Below are 16,096 nucleotides of genomic sequence, written 5' to 3'. Positions count from 1 at the left end.
TCCGCCTGCCTCTGCCTCCCGAGTGCTGGGATTAAAGGCGTGCGCCACCACACCTGGCTACCACTGCATTTTAAAACTAGAAGGATTTGAACGTCTCCATGACAAATGTTTCAGAAGATAATGATTTTTTACCTTCTTTTAAACGTTGTATGATATACACATATACACACATATGAAAACATCATGATACTTCATTGATATATTTTGTATGTATCTTATCAATAAAAATAATTATCATTTCGTTGTTGTTACTGGTTTTTGTTGTTGTTTTGTTTGTTTGTTTGTTTGTTTGTTTGTTTTTTGAGTCATGGTAGCTCTGGCTGTCTTGGAACGTGTTATGTAGACCAGGCTGGCCTCAAACTCAGAGATGCCTGGACTGCCTCTGCCTCCCAAGTGCTAGGACTAAAGGTGTGTGACATCTTGCCTGGCAAAAATAAAGAATAAAGAGACATGGTTTCTCTGTGTAATCCTGGAACTCACTCTGTCGGCCACACTGATCTACACACAAAGATCCACCTACCTCTGCCTCCAGAGTGCTGGGATTAAAGGCTTGCAACATCGTGTCTTTATAAATCTATACCTATAATTTATGGGCAAGCATAAGTTAATTTTTAAAACAGTAGGCACAGGGGCTGGAGTGATGGTTCAGCAGTTAAGACCACTTTCTGCTCTTGTACATTATGTGGGTTCAATTTCCAGCATTTTAATGGTGGCTCACAACTGTCCATAATTCATTTCCAGGGAATCTGATGCCTTCTTCTGGCCTCAGTGGGCATGAGGAATGTATGTGGTGGTGCACATGCTTACATGCAAGCAAAACACCGATACACATTAAAACTTTCTTTTAAAACAGGTGCTGGCTGTAGTCCCACATGCCTGCAATCTCAGCACTCAGGAGGTTCTGGCAAGAGAATTGTAAGATCAAAGCTGGCCTTGGCTGCTTAGTGAGACTCTTATGAGAAACTAAGGTTCAGCAGTTAAGAGCAGCCAAGAACATACACTGCTCTTGCAGAGAACCTGAGTTCAATTCCCAGCACCTACACCAAGCATTTCATAACTGCCAGCAACTCCAGCTCCAGGGGAGCAACACTCTTTGGACCTCTGAGGGCACATGCACCAACTGTAACCCATACAGACATACCCAAAGGAAAGAAAAAAAGCCAGGCGTGGTGGCACATGCCTGTAATTCCAGCACTTGGGAGGTAGAGGCTGGTGGATCGCTGAGTTCGAGGCCAGCCTGGTCTACTGAATGAGTTCCAGGACAGCTAAGGCTACATAGAGAAACCCTGACTCAAAACAAAACCAAAACTCAAACCAAACCAAACCAAAACCCCAAAAACCAAACCAAAACAGAAAGCCAAAAACTAACCAAACAAACAAAAATAAAGAGAGAAATATGCCCCAACCTGCTTTCGTGGGGGGTGGGGGGGTTCGACTAAAACTCGGGAGGGAGGTCACCTGTTGAGAAATGCAAGACACAAGGAAGGAGAGCAAGTCTGATTGGTCAAGCTCTCAACTTTATTAGTCAGGCAGCAGCTTTTATAATTCAGAAGGCAGGGAAGCATATCGCTATAGCAACGCAGTTGCAGGTTTTTCTCAAAACATAGGGAATTCCAGGCAGGGTCCTGACGTCCTGCAATGCAGGGTATCTTGCTTTGTCTTCATCTAGCTTTAATCTAACTGTGGACTCACAAAAGGGTCACTCTATCCCTATCTGTCTTTAGCTGCTGACTCACAACAGGGTCAGCTAGTTTCTGGTGAAAGGTAAGCTCTGGGAAAGACAGAGACTTAAAGGTGCAGACTTGGACAAGATGGCTGAACATTGGTCATATGGCCTATCGTCCCCAACAGAAATAAAGAAAGAAAGTAGGCTCTAGTAATCTGTTCTAATCTTCAAGGCCAGCCTGTACTGTCTGAGAGTATGCATCTCAGACAAAGGAAAACAAAAACAAGCTAGGTGTTCTGCCTCACATGCACAAGGCCCTGAGTTCCATTCTAAGTACTAAACAATAAACAAACAAACAAACAAACACAAAACCCTTTCTGTAGAAGACTTTTAATTCAGAACACAGCTGCTCTGACAAGAGATCACATCCAAAGACCTTCTAGGTCTGTGTGATCTGACTGGAATACAAACACACCTTTAATCCCAGGAGACAGAGGCAAGCAGATCTCTGAGTTCAAAGCCTGCCTGGTTTCAGCAAAGAAAAGCTTAGGTCCAGGTGTGGTTGTACACAGAGGCATGTAGATCCCTGAGCTGTAGTCAGTGCTGTTCAGGCAGTTTGGTTGAAAGTGAGTAGAGAGGCGGTGCAGTGGAGTGGAGTTCGTGGCAGTTCAGTTCATGGAATTTAGAGACAGTTTTTACTGGGAAAGTTTTACAGAGAGAGGGTGGAAGAGAGAACAAGCTAGACACAGGTGAAGACAGAATGAGTCAGAAAATGAGAAGGAGCCAGAAGATCAGAACAGATTGCTACAGTTAGTTTAAGGCCAAGCAGAGCTGATCAGTGAGAAACTGAGAGAAGCCAGGTTGAATCAGTCAACTAGGAGAGGAGTTGGAGCCAGAATAGCTGAGTTGAATCAGTCAGCCAGAGTTCAGAAAGAACTAGAAAGGTGAGCTCATTAAGCAGTAAGTCTCAGAGGCTGAAAGCATTCTAGGCCTAGATTAGATTGTACGGAAACTAGAAGTTTCCAGGACTAGGCTGTTAGCAGAAGGAGGCAGTAAGTTCCCAAGATGACAATTGGACAGCCAAACAAATGATACTTTTATACCTTTCTCCCTATGTTTTGCACATGCCTGTCATCCCAACACTCTGGAGGTTGAAATCGGAAGGCTGTGAGCTCAAGGCTAGCCTGGGCTACATAGTAAACTCTTGTCTGAAAACTCTCCAACCAGCCAACTTCGGTAGCTTACACTTTTGACCCCAGCACTGGGAAGCAGAGGCAGGCAGATCTCTGTGAGTTTGAGGCCAGCCTGATCTACATAGTGAGTTCCAGGACAGCCAGGGCTATTGTAGAGAGACCCTGTCAGTGGGCTCCAAAGTTAAGGGCATTTCCTGTTCTTGCAGAAAACCCGGGTTCAGTTCCCAGCATCCACCTTGTGTCTCACAACTACCTGTAACTTGTAGGCTCAATTTTCTTAACAATTATACTTTATTGTGAACTTATTAAACGAGCCTACCTCCCTTATAAACTGACTAGCCTAAATAAGAGGAGAAGGAGATTAAGGAAAACAAGAATGAAACCTGGGTGTAAGTTCCTAGGAACGATTCTCCTGGTGTAGTCAGCAGGATTTCAGCAGACTAGCAAACCCACCAAAGTTGCTGCTGGAACCCGGAGCAACCGGAACCTGAAGCCTCAGTCAGAGCCCAAAGCCTTGAAGCCTTCCCTGGAGCAGTCCTCTTTAGGAGTGTCTTGAAGTGAAGTGATAAACAGCCAAAAACCAAGTCCCACCAAAAAGCCTCCTCTTTTGGGGATATATATATCTCCTCTCAGACTGTTGAAGGATGTTTTTCACCAAGCTCCCCTATGAAGTAGTTTGACTTCTAAGTGGAAGAACATCCTGCTCTCTCACATCTAAGTGGTAAACATCCTGTTTTCTTCCCCACCCCACACTTGGGATCAAAACAACAGGTTTATCTCCCCTACACTAACTCCTGAGAAGTTATGCTCAGGCCCATACATAGTGCACGTATGGGAAAAACAGTCACACGCACACACACACACACACACACACACACACACACACACACACACACACACACACACACCCCTTTTTAAAAGAAGGCATCCAGGTGGGGAGGGGGGCTGACAATTTGTTTTCCTTCATTTTGAAACGGGGCTCACTTTTTAGTTCAGGCTGGCCTTGAACTCTCCGTGTGGCCCACAGTGGCCTGGGATTTGCAATCTTACTGAAGGCTGGGATTATAATTTATTTACTTTTATTTTATGTGCATTGGTGTTTTGCTTGCATGTATGTCTGCATAAGGGTGTCAGATTTTGGAGTTACAGACAGTTGGAAGCTGCCATGTGGGTGCTGGGAATTAAACCCCGATCCTCTGGAAGAACAGTCAGTGCTCTTAAGTGCTGAGCCATCTCTCCAGCCCTGAATACTGGGATTATAGATGTGAAGTGCCATGCCTGGCAATTAAAAAGCATTCTTTCACAATTTCATATGTACACGAACATATACACACATGGGAGGTAGAAGCAGTAGCCTGAGGTCATTGAGAATTTCACCATGGAAGCAAAGGCATTGTCCTGCCCTGTCCTGGTTTGTTTCCTGAAGGTGTGTGTTAGAGACCCATCATGGGTGCTGGGAACTGAGCTCAGGTTCTCTGTAAAAGCATTATGTTTTTACCACTGACCCAACTGTCAAGTCCTTTTATTCTTTGGAGAAAGGATCTCACTATGTTAGCATAGGCTGGGCTTGAGCTTATGATCCTTTGCCTCAGCCTTCCCAGCTGGGCTCACAGGTGTGTACTACCGCACCTGGCTCAAATTTTCTTTCTTTTAGATCTGAAGTAGGGCAGTACGGTTTTCACTGTTTCCTCCATGGTCTCCCTGACAGCAAGAAGGCCTTTTCTTCCTCTTTTATCCTGCTGAGAGGTGAAAGTTCTAGAAATTGGGTGCTAAACCATATAAAAATTGACCACAAGATGGCAGCGGCACACAGGGAGGCTTGGTTTGGGTGGAACTTGGTGCTTCCTGTCAAGAGAAGGCTCCTACAGCACTTCAAGCAAGGCCACTACCCAGGAGAAGAAGAGAAAGAGGGTTTACATGTCTGCTTGAAGAGGACAAAGACCTCAAAGGCAGCAGTGCCCTGGGCTCTGTAGGACTCTTGTGAGGTTAGAACAGTACGTTTTGGGCTGTGGATATTTACCACAGTAAAATGTGAAGGAAAACAAAAAGTACAAGGAAAAGAAATAATAATTTAAAAACAATACACTAAGACACTTTCCAAGTTTCCCCAAACTTGTGATTACTGTATACACACACACACACACACACACATACACACACACACACACATACACACACACACATATACACACATACACACACATACACACACATACATACACACATATACACACACACATACACATATACACACACACATATATATTCTTTGCAACTCCTTGTTCTGTTTGAGCAGGCATCAGGTTATAGAAAGTGTGTGTGTGTGTGTGTGTGTGTGTGTGTGTGTGTGTGTGTATGGGGGGGAGAAGAGGGAGGGAGTTTATGTATCTGTTCCTGTATTCTCTTCACTCCTTACTTGGTGGCTTTTATTTCCCGTAGAGGTAAAACTGGCAGGAGGAGGAAGGGGTGCATAGCAGCTGTGTGTGTATGTGTGTGTGTGTGTGTGTATGTGTGTGTGTATGTGTGTATGTATGTGTGTGTGTGTGTGTGTGTGTGTGTGTGTGTAGCAGACTCTATCTAGTGAGACTCTTCAGTGAGTTTTTCTAGGATGCCCCAGCCTTCATATGGGTTTGGTATTCAGGATTCTCTGGATATAAGTGGCTGCTGTGGAGGCCTGCTTTGCCTCCAGGTTGCGCTCTTGGGAAGGCTTTAATACGGCTCTATTCTTGTTCTTGAGTCCTGGCTCAAGTTGGTTTTACAGGATTCAAGCACATTTCTACCCCTGACAGATTTCAGGGGTTTTAGTTTTCAATCAGGCAAACATTCTTCATTTTATTATCAAAACCATTATTAGTTAAAAAGTCTTTTACAGGCTGGGCATGGTGGCACCACTGGGTGCACACTTTTAATCCTAGCTTAGCACTTGGGAGGCAGAGACATTTGAATGTCTGTGAGTTTGAGGCCAGCCTGCTCTACAAAGTGAGTCCAGGACAGCCAAAGCTATATAGAGAACCCTGTCTTGAAAGACCAAACAAACAAACAAAAAACAACTGAATGGATATACCATGTCCGTGGATCTTGAAACTCAATATTATCAGCAGGGTATCATTATCTTGATAAAATTCATGTGAGTAGGCTTTGTTTCTTTTCTTTTCTTTTCTTTCTTTCTTTTTTTTTATCTTTTTGAGACAGGGTTTCTCTGTGTAACCTTGGTTGTCCTGGCAGTCCTTGAACCCACAGAGATCCGCCTGCCTCTGCCTACCCAAGTGCTGGGATTACAGATGTGTGGCACCACACCTAGTTTAGGCTGACTTTCTTAAAAATTGACAATCTGATTCTAAAATCTAGTGCCAAATGTTTTTGCAAAATAAATATGTGAGAAGACCAAAGCTACCCACTTTTTACGACTTACTACAAAGTTTTAGTAAGCAGTAACGTGTGTTTGCCTCGTGCATGTAGACAGATGACAACAGAACGTAACAGAATACAGAAATAGGCTCTCACTCACAGTCAACTGGTTTTTAATGAAGCAGGGACTGGGTAGTTGCTCTGGTTGACTAGGAACATGGGGGCTGGAGAGATGGCTCAGAGGTTAAGAGCATTGGCTGTTCTTCCAAAGGCCCTGAGTTCAATTTCCAGCAACCACATGGTGCCTCATGACCATCTATAATGAGATCTGGTGCCCTCTTCTGTCATGCAGGCACACATGCAGGCAGAATACTGTATAAATAAATAAATCAATCTTTAAAAAAAAAAAAAAAAGGGCCGGGCACGGTGGCACACGCCTTTAATCTCAGCACTCAGGAGGCAGAGGCAGGGGAATCACTGGGAGTTCAAGGCCAGCCTGGTCTACAAAGTGAGTCCAGGACAGCCAAGGCTACACAGAGAAACCCTGTCTCAAAAACCAAAAAACCAAAAGAGACTAGAAACATGTTCTTAAAGGCATGTTTTATTTTATTTATTTTATCTTATTTATGTGTGTGTCTGTACATGCATGTGTTTATGCACATGTATGTAGGTGCCTGCCAAGGCCAGAAGAGGGCATTGGGCCTGAAGATGGAGTGACAGATGTTTGTTAGCTTTCCAGTGTGGGTCCTAGGATCTGATCTCAGGCCCTCTGCAAGGGCAGCAAGTTCTCTTAGCTGCTGAACCATCTCTTACCCCTGTTGATTGTATTTTTCCAGGCAATAGGTAAACTTTTTCTTCTTTGTATGTGTGGTTCAGTTTGGTTCCTTTTCTTTCCTTCTTCTTTTTTATTTTTATTTTTTTAGGCAGCGTCTCTTTTATCCCAGAAAGGTATCGAATTCACAATGTAGCCAAGAATAACCTTTAACTTCTTTCTAATCATCCTGCTTCTGCTTCCTGGCATTACAGACATGTGTCCCTACAATGATAAAGTGGAAATTGAATTAGTATAGGACTCTAAAATGTATTTAATGTGTGTGGGTGCTTTTGCCTGCTGGTATGTACCTAATGCCTAGAGAGGCCAGAAGTAAGCATCAGATCCCCTGGTACTGGAGGTACAGATGGTCATGAGCCCCCATGTGGGTCCTAGGACTTGAATCTGGGTCCTCTGTGAGAGCAAACAGTACTCTTAACTGCTCTCAGTCTCTCCAGCCCATAATGCAGGGTTTGTGCATACTAAGCAAGTGCTGTAACAACGGAGCTACACCCTCAGCCCACCTGGTGAGTTTTAACTGGGTACTAGATGCTGTGAATTTATGTTATTGAATGCTCTGTTTTGATATATTCCTTTGTAGAGTGTTGGGTGTAGGGGAGATAAACCTGTTTATGTTTTGATCTCAAGTGTGGGATGGGGAAGAGAGCAGGATGTTTACCGCTTGCTTAGACGTGAGAGAGCAGGATGTTTACCGCTTAGATGTGAGAGAGGAGGAGCTTGGTTGTTTCCGCCTGAAAAACATCCTTGAACAGACTGAAAGGATATATATATATATATGAGCTGGAGTTTTGTGAGATTTGGTATTGTATGGCTGTTCATCACTCCACTTCGAGACACTCCTAGAGAGAACTGCTCCTAGAGAGAACTGCTCCAGGGAAGGCTTCAAAAGACTTTGGTTGCTCCAGGTTCTAGCAGTAACTTTTGTGGAATTGCTGGTCCGCTGAAATCCTGTTGACTATGCCAAGAGAATCGTTCCTAGGAACTGGCACCCAGGTTTCATTCTTGTTTTTCTTACTCTCCTTTTCCTCTTATTTAGGCTAGTCAGGTTATAAGGGAGGTATGCTCGCTTAATAAGTTCATAATACAGTATAATTGTTAAGGAAATTGAGCTTACAGTTGGGTTTTGTTCTGGCATGCAGTAAGACACTTGTGGATAACCTTGCTCCACTCAGACGTCCTTTGAAGCCTTATTATGGTAGGCAGACTTTATTTTGAGATTAATTAACTCTGCTACTAATGTGTGATCTTTCTGAGGACTCTATTCAATGACTGATGGGTGACAAGAGCTTTTCAATAGACTATTTCTAGTCTTGTGTGAATTCCAGACATCCTTTGGCCTAGTGCTTTGTGGCAGCCCTTTTCCTAGCCTTGATATTTTCTTCTCACAGTTGAGTGCATCTGTTCCTGGTTCATCTCACAGTTACTCAACTGTTCCTGGGTCAACTTCTTTTTTGTTGTTGTTGTTGGTTGTTTTGTTTTGTTGTTGTTGTTGTTTTGTTTTTTCCTTGCTTGCTTGTTTGTTTTCAAGACAAAGTATCTCTGTGTAGCCTTGACTGGACTCACTTTGTAGACCAGGCTGACCTCGAACTCACAGAGATCCTCCTGCCTCTGCCTCAAGAGTGCTAGGATTAAAGGCATGTGCCACCACCACCCAGCTAAGGATACTCTTGTGTAGACACCGGGACCTTTTTTTATGAGCTTGTATTTTCTCAGTACTTTGTCTTACAAATTGCTTTCCATTTAGAATCCTAGTCTTTCTCTCTACAGCTCAGTGAGACTCCTACACCGGTGTTGGGGTCTTCCTTAATGTATTATGATCAGACATTCCCTGAGGCTGTGAAGTTATGAGCTAGGGCACCACACAGTTGATTTCCCTCTTCTCAGAGATCTGGGCTACCTGTTGTTCAATGTCTAAAAATATGCCTTGTATATTTTCTTCATATTTCTTTTCTTCTTTAGTGTTAGGCATTTTTCTAGATTTCTAACTTCTTTCAATTGGAAGACTTTGAAAGCAGTTACATTTTCAAAACCTGACAGGGGAGTCACTTAATAGATTTTTAAGACATGAATTAGAGGACAGCATAATGAGCTCTGTAAGCATCAAATAAGAATTCTCAGCCAGGTGTGGTGGCGCACACCTTTAATCCTAGCACTAGGGAGGCAGAGGCTGGGGGAATCTCTCAGCTGATGGTACAGTTTTGGTGGTTTGTAGAGCCAGGAGAAGGTGGGTTCTACATGGCCAAAGCAGCCTGATAGGACCAGGCCTTTGAAGGTCATAGCTCACCATCGTCCCCTGTGATGTAAAAAGCTTCTACCTCATGCACCTGCTGCAGTGAACGCAGCCATGACTTCTCTGCCATGGAGGACTGAAATCCCATGAAACCATGAGCCAAAATAAACTCTTCCAGTTACCTCTGTCCATGCGCATCCCTCCTTAGACCACCATGGATAGAGCAGGTCTCACCTTTTCTGTCACTGTGAACCACATACCCTGATGCCGTCTTGGCATGTTACTACCTGGCACCTGCAGAGAATACTAACTTGTGTGAACACGGACTAGCTGCATTAGAATACAAGCTCCACAAGGCAAAGGTATTCGTCTGGTTTGTTGCTGTTTTTTTTTCCAGACCTTGCCACTGTCCCTAGATGATAGCAGGACCCTGTAAATGATTGGCGACTAACTTAATACATCCAAGCACGATGGCGGTCATAGCAACGCTTTTACATCAGCCGAGGCTCAGGTGTGATCTAGGTGTCTACTGACTCATAACAGATAAACGGTGTGGAATGTCACTCGGGTTTAAAGAGGAAAGCCATCCTGTCTATTGATGCAGCTACAAATAATAAAAGATTTCCTTAAATGGGCACCCTGAGTACTCAAACCCCTCCGCTGGCCGAGGCCTTACCACAAGGCCAGGAGTGGAAAGGAAAAGCATGCTCTCTGGGAATGTTGGCTGAAGTCAGAGGCCAGACTAAGACAGTGTGAGTTAGAGGTCTGCAGTATCTGCTGCACAGGGACTCTGACTGTCCTCCCAACTCCCACTCGCTGTGGTTCTAGTGTCACTAGACAAAACCCCAAATCAGTAGCCACAGCTGGCAGGCACAGAGCCTTGCCCACAGGCTTGGCGGATGTACTCCCTGGGCTTCTGCAGTTCCTTCCTGGTTCTTCTCTTTTCAGTGATGACTGAGAATGTATTTACTTGGTCGTTTGCTCTTGGAACACGCAGTGTGAGTCTAAGTGTGAGTTTATTTTCCTTTATCTCTATAAATATTATTCCCTTTTTTGGTTCTGATATTGCTGATAAAGACTCTGGTGTTAGATTCTTGTCTTTTGCCTCTAGATAATCTATCTCCCCCTCTGCCCTCCACCTCTGACACCATCATTTTTTTTCTTTTTCTTTCTTTCTTTTTCCTTTTCTTTTTTTGTTTTTTTTTTTTTTGTTTGTTTGTTTGTTTTTTTTTTTGAGACAGGGTCTCTCTGTGTTAGCCTTGGCTGTCCTGGACTCACTTTGTAGACCAAGCTGGCCTCGAACTCATAGTGGTCTGGATCCACTTTCCTCTGCCTCCCAAGTGCTAGGATTAAAGGCATGCACCACCACATCTGGCTGACACTGTGATTTCCATGCCCTCTCATTCCTTTCTATTCTTAAGCTTCACTAAAATGTGAAACAGGAATGCCTTTGTTGTTGGGGTTTTTTTGTTTGTTTGTTTTCTTGAGACAGGGTTTCTCTGTGTAGCCTTGGGTGTCCTGGACTCGCTTTGTAGACCAGGCTGGCCTCGAACTCACAGAGATCCGCCCGAGTGCTGGCATTACAAGTGTGAACAATCACACCTGGCTGTTATTGTTTTTCAAAACAGGGTTTTTCTGTGTGGCTCTGGCTATCCTGGGACTCACTGGGTAGACCAGGCTGGCCTTGAACTCAAAGATTTGCCTATCTCTGTCTCCCAAGTGCTGGGATTAAAGGTGTGTAACACATTTTTTCTTTAAATGTGTTTGGGTGTTTTGCTTGCTGTATGTCTGTGTATCACATACATTCCTGGTACCGGAGGGAGCTAGAAGAGGGCACCAAATCCCTTGGAACTGGAGTTACAATTGTGAGCTGTCACGTGGGTGCTGGGAATTGAGCCAGGGTCCCCTGCAAGAGCAGCCAGTGTTCTTATCTGCTGAACCATCTCTCCAATTCCCAAGCTTAACTGCTGAGCCATCTCTCCAGCCCTTGGACTTTTTTTTTTTTTAAACTAAAAAACAAACAAACAAGGAAACAAACCTTTTAGCTGATTTGTGTGTTCATATGTTTGTGTGTATGCACGAAAGCACTGCATAGGTGTGTGCTTCTGAACTGTGGCAGTCAGTTCTCTCCTTCAACTTCTGAGATCTGGGGATTGAACTTGGTGGCAAGCACATTACCTGCTGAGCCATTTTGCTGGCCCTGGATCCTCATTTTAAAGTTATCCATAGAGGCCGTAACACCCAAAGCTGTCTGCTAGTGCCCTTGGCTTGGGCTGGATTGGCCTGGAGTTCAGACTAGGGTTTTTTTCAGAGGGTCTACTGTGGCCTCCACTTCCTGTGAGTGATCCAATTCTAGGACAGTCCTGGTGAGGTTGATGGCTTAGCTGAAGACCCAACCACAGGCACGTGGCTTAATTTTGAGCTTGAGGGCTACTATGGTTTATACTCCTTTCTCAAGTGACAGCACAGGTCCCAGTGATAAACAGGCTCAGGGCTCAAGCCTGCTTCCCTATTGTAGCCCACGCCCTGTGTCTTCAGCCTTTATTCCCAGCCCATGGGGTTGCCTCTCTTTGACTTTCTTTCCTGTGAGGGTTTCTGTCTGCCTCCTTTCATTTAAGAAGTCTCTTGCCAGATATGGTAGCAACTCCCTTTAGTCCCACCACTTAGGAAGATGAGACAGGAGGATTGCTTCAAGTTTGAGGTCAACCTGAGCTGCATAGGAAGACTGTCTCAAAACAAACAAACAAACAAAAACAAAAAACAATAAAGGACCAAAACAAAAACCAAAACAAAACAGAAATCTCTTCTTTTATACAAACATGCCTCTTTATTATTATTTTTTAAAACAATCACATTCACTTGTGTCTTTGTATGTGTCTCTGCACACACATGTCAGCAATGTGTGTGAAGGTCAGAGGACAACTTGTGGAATTTGGGTTCCACCTTCCACCATGGGCCCTGGGGATTGAGCTCTATCAGGCTTGGTGGCAAAACACCTTTATCTGCTGAGCCATCGTATCAGCCTTTACACACTTTATTGCATTTAGTTATTTGATTATTTACTTATTTGTATGTGTATGAGTACAAATGTACCCTTCTGTGGATCATATTCGTGTCTTTCTTAATTCTCACAATCCAGTGTCTGTGTGTTTGCAGAAGGAGGTGGCTTCAATCATCTTTGACCAGAAGTGATGTGACTTTTCTACCCGTGATTCAGCTTCTGCTAAACCCAGAGCTGATGTCACCCCTGCAACATTTTGCTGTCACAACTACTTACCTCAAGTCTGTTTGGACTTGTTGTCGAGGGTCTGGCTTAGCCCCAGGCATAAGGTCCTCTGCTTTTGGTGGCACAGGGGGCTAGGTCCTGGCCTCAGACACACGGGGAAGTTGTACTACTGAGTTAAGCCCTGTCTTAATTCCATATGTATATGGAAGTCCCCTTTTATCTGTAAAAACACACAGATTGTACTGAATTACAGATGGTCTGCTTTTCTTTTTAAGGTAGGGGCTCACCATGTAGTTTAAACTGGCCTTGAACTCATGATACCCATCTTTCCTCAGTCTCCTAAGTGCTGGTGTTACTGGCATGAACTACTGCACTGGTCTATGCTCTTTTCTTTTTATTTGTGTGTGTGTATGTGTGCACGTGGCAGTGTAAGCTAGAGGCCAACATTGGGTTTTCTATCATTCTTTATTATTATTATTTTTTCCCTGAGACAGAGTTTTTCTGTGTAGCCTTGGCTGTCCTGGACTGACTTTATAGACCAGACCGGCCTTGAACTCACAGAGGTCTGCCTGCCTCTGCCTCCTTGGGTTCTGGGATTACAGGCGTGCATCTCCTTGCCTGGCTTCTCTATTTTATTTTTCAGACAGTCTTTCGCTGAACCATTTTGGCCAGCTTAACTGACCAGCAAACCCCCAGGACCCGCCTGCCCCTTCCTCTTCCCCCAAGCGTCAGCTTAGCTTGGCAATCAGGATCCAAACTCAGGCCCTTGTGTCTGCATGCTGAGGACTTTACCTACACCAAGCCATCTCCCCAGCCTCTATGCCCTATTACCCTATAATGAGTTTTGTCTGAATCCCACCTGTGTACCTGAGGGTCTAAAGGAAACTTGGCTGCAGCTGGGGCCTTGTGTTCTTCCCTTTCCATCCTGTCTTGTACACACTCTACCATCTGAAAAAAATCCTTGCAGTGTGTGGACCAGTGTGACTGGAAATGGGGAGTGTGCACAGAGCTTCTCCCTCAGGGAGATACATTCAAGCGCTGGATGTAGCTCTCTGGTAGTCTCTCTCTGTCCTTCCCTCTATTTGCCTACTGTGTTTGTACAAGGCCCTCCCTGTTGTATAATGGGGTGGCGAGAACACCATGGCAGGCCTGTGCTAAGATGTACCCCCTGAAAGATTACATGCCAAGAAACAGATCTGGTATAAAGGAGGTTTATTGTGGCAAGAGGAAGGGGCTTCCGGAAGGGACAGAGTGAGTGGGCCATGAGGGCAGAGAGAGAGGCCAGGGAGGAAGAGAAAGGGGCGCCCATGTCAGAGAGAGGTTCAGAGGGGGAGGGGGGGGACACAGGAAGAACAGAGAGCTGGGATGGTAGGAGTGTCCTTTTATTCAGCACACACCCTGTGACGGCAGGTGATGATGTGAGATGTTGGTTGGACTCTGAAGGCAGGCTGGTAGGATTGTCTGTGAACTAACACTCCCCATCATGGAATCCCCCCTTCCTCAGTAAAGCTCTTAACTAAAACCAAAACTGCAAGCAATACCACACTTCTCAGTGCTCAGAGAAGCAGAGGTAGGACACAAGGATCCAGACAGGACCGATGAATACAAAAAAGTGCAAAGAGACTCGGGACTCAGAAGACACGGAAAGTTGTCTAGAGGGTGACTTAGTAAGATGGCTGAGATGCAGGGCTAGCCCCTGTGAATACTGGGGTCTTAGAGTCTGTTTCAGGCCTTTAGTTGAGGATCCTATACCCATGTGTGGGGGAGCTGGGGTTGAGTGAGAATGTGGATGTGTCTTCTGGTACCTCTGTGGCAGAGGACAGGTGCCCAGTCTTTCTCTGCTCTCCCCTGTGTAGGGCCAGCTGCTTCCCGCCTCCCCCCACCCCCACCCCATGCCAGTGTCAGGTTCCAGGCAGTTCCCTGGGGGAACTTTGATCTGGAAAGAATGAGAGTGACCGATCTGGCTGCTGCCCAAGGCCTAGCTGTGTCACTGAGACCTGGCCTGGACTGCCCCTGTTACCTTTCCACTCATGAACACCAAGCAGTTGCCATGGGTTTGGGGGTTAGGGGAGCTTTTTTGCTTTCCTGACCTCCTTTGTCCTCAAAGCCACTGACACATCACTCGTTGTCTCTTTCATTCCTTCCCTCCTTTCTTCTCCTTCATTCACTCATCCAATAAACACTGGCTGGTTGGGATTAAGTGAGCATGTGGTGTTGGTGGTGTGTGTATTAAGGGATAGGGACAGAGGCACAAGCAAGACAGGGTCGTGACCTTTAGAGGCACCCTAGAATGGAGGCAAACCACGTCCTTAGCAAACGGACTGTTAGGGAGAAACACAAAGAGTGAGGGTGCAGGTTGGAGGCAGTTATGTGAGAGGCTCTGGGGTCCTGGGAGATGGGCAGCCATTTGTCGCACAGCTTGACAAGCAGAAGAGATGCTTCTGCAGAGAGGCTGGCTCAGAAAGAGACGGAGAACTATGGCAGAGTCCCATATGGGCTGCTGAGAGAGGGGGCACTTGGAGCTGGTTAGAAAGAGCCTTAGTTGGCTTCCTAAAGCCCGTGTAGCCAGAGCGAAGCGTGGGCCAGGGGGAGGGGTCCTTAGATGCCTTTGTAGGTGAGGTGGCTGACTTCCAGACTTCCCTGAGGAGGGGTTTGAGTCCTCTAAAGTTTTTCATTCTAAGTCCTACCTCCAGCTCCACTGTCTCCCAAATGCTTCCAAGCACATCTGCCCTCTATAAAGGGCTCCTAGGGACCCTGCCAGGCTGAGGCCCAGGCCCCTGCTTTGGCCTCCCCACCCCCACTGCCCATTCTGACTGACACGGCCTTTTGCTGGACTGAAAGCAGACACTGGCTGTCCTGCTGGGCCCCCAGGGAAGGCCTGGTGAGCCCTGCAGCCTGGCTCCTCTTGTCTTGGAGGCCACTGAGCCAGGCCCTATAAATAGCCCCTCCCCCGGCCCCTTCCTTGGGAAGGGGGAGGGGAGGCAGACTAAAGCAGGACTAGAGGGACCAGGCTTCTTTGTAGGACGTTGTGGAGGGGATAGGACAAGGCTGAGGAGAAAACTCACTTCTCCTCGGTTTGAGGCTCACTTCTGATCTCAACCAATGACCACTTGGCCCTTGGGTCTTGGGGTGGGAGTTGTGGGGGTAGGGGGGTGGCGGAGGGGTGTGCTCTTGGATGAGGCAGTCAGTCTGGGCTGGCAAGCAGTATGCATACTCAGATTGTTGGTGTAAGAGGAGGGCCGACTCGGGACATCTCTGGGCAGACTGCCAGGTGCTCTAGAGTACGGGCATGAGCTGTGGGCTCTCTCAGCTAGGTTTGGCCTGCTCTAGAGACCCCAGTCCCAGTCCTCAGAGGCTCAGGGTGACTTACAGCAGGTGCCGGAGCGGGGGGTACAGGGGGGGCGCGACACCTGTTCGCTGAAGTCTTAGTTTAAGGCTTGCTGTCTTGGCACCTAAATTTCCTCTCCTAGCTCTCCAGCTCTCTTTGGTGTTCTCAGGGTGGTGGGGGTGAGGAAGTGAGGTAAGTCAGGGACCTCCCCAGGCCAGTGGGCCAGGGCTTGCGCCTGAGACTAAGTGGAGGCTCTTGGAAGTGGAAAATGTG

This window comes from Acomys russatus, chromosome 25 (genome assembly GCF_903995435.1).
Source record: "Acomys russatus chromosome 25, mAcoRus1.1, whole genome shotgun sequence".
Lineage (NCBI taxonomy): Eukaryota > Metazoa > Chordata > Mammalia > Rodentia > Muridae > Acomys > Acomys russatus.
This window is presented reverse-complemented; position numbering follows the sequence as displayed.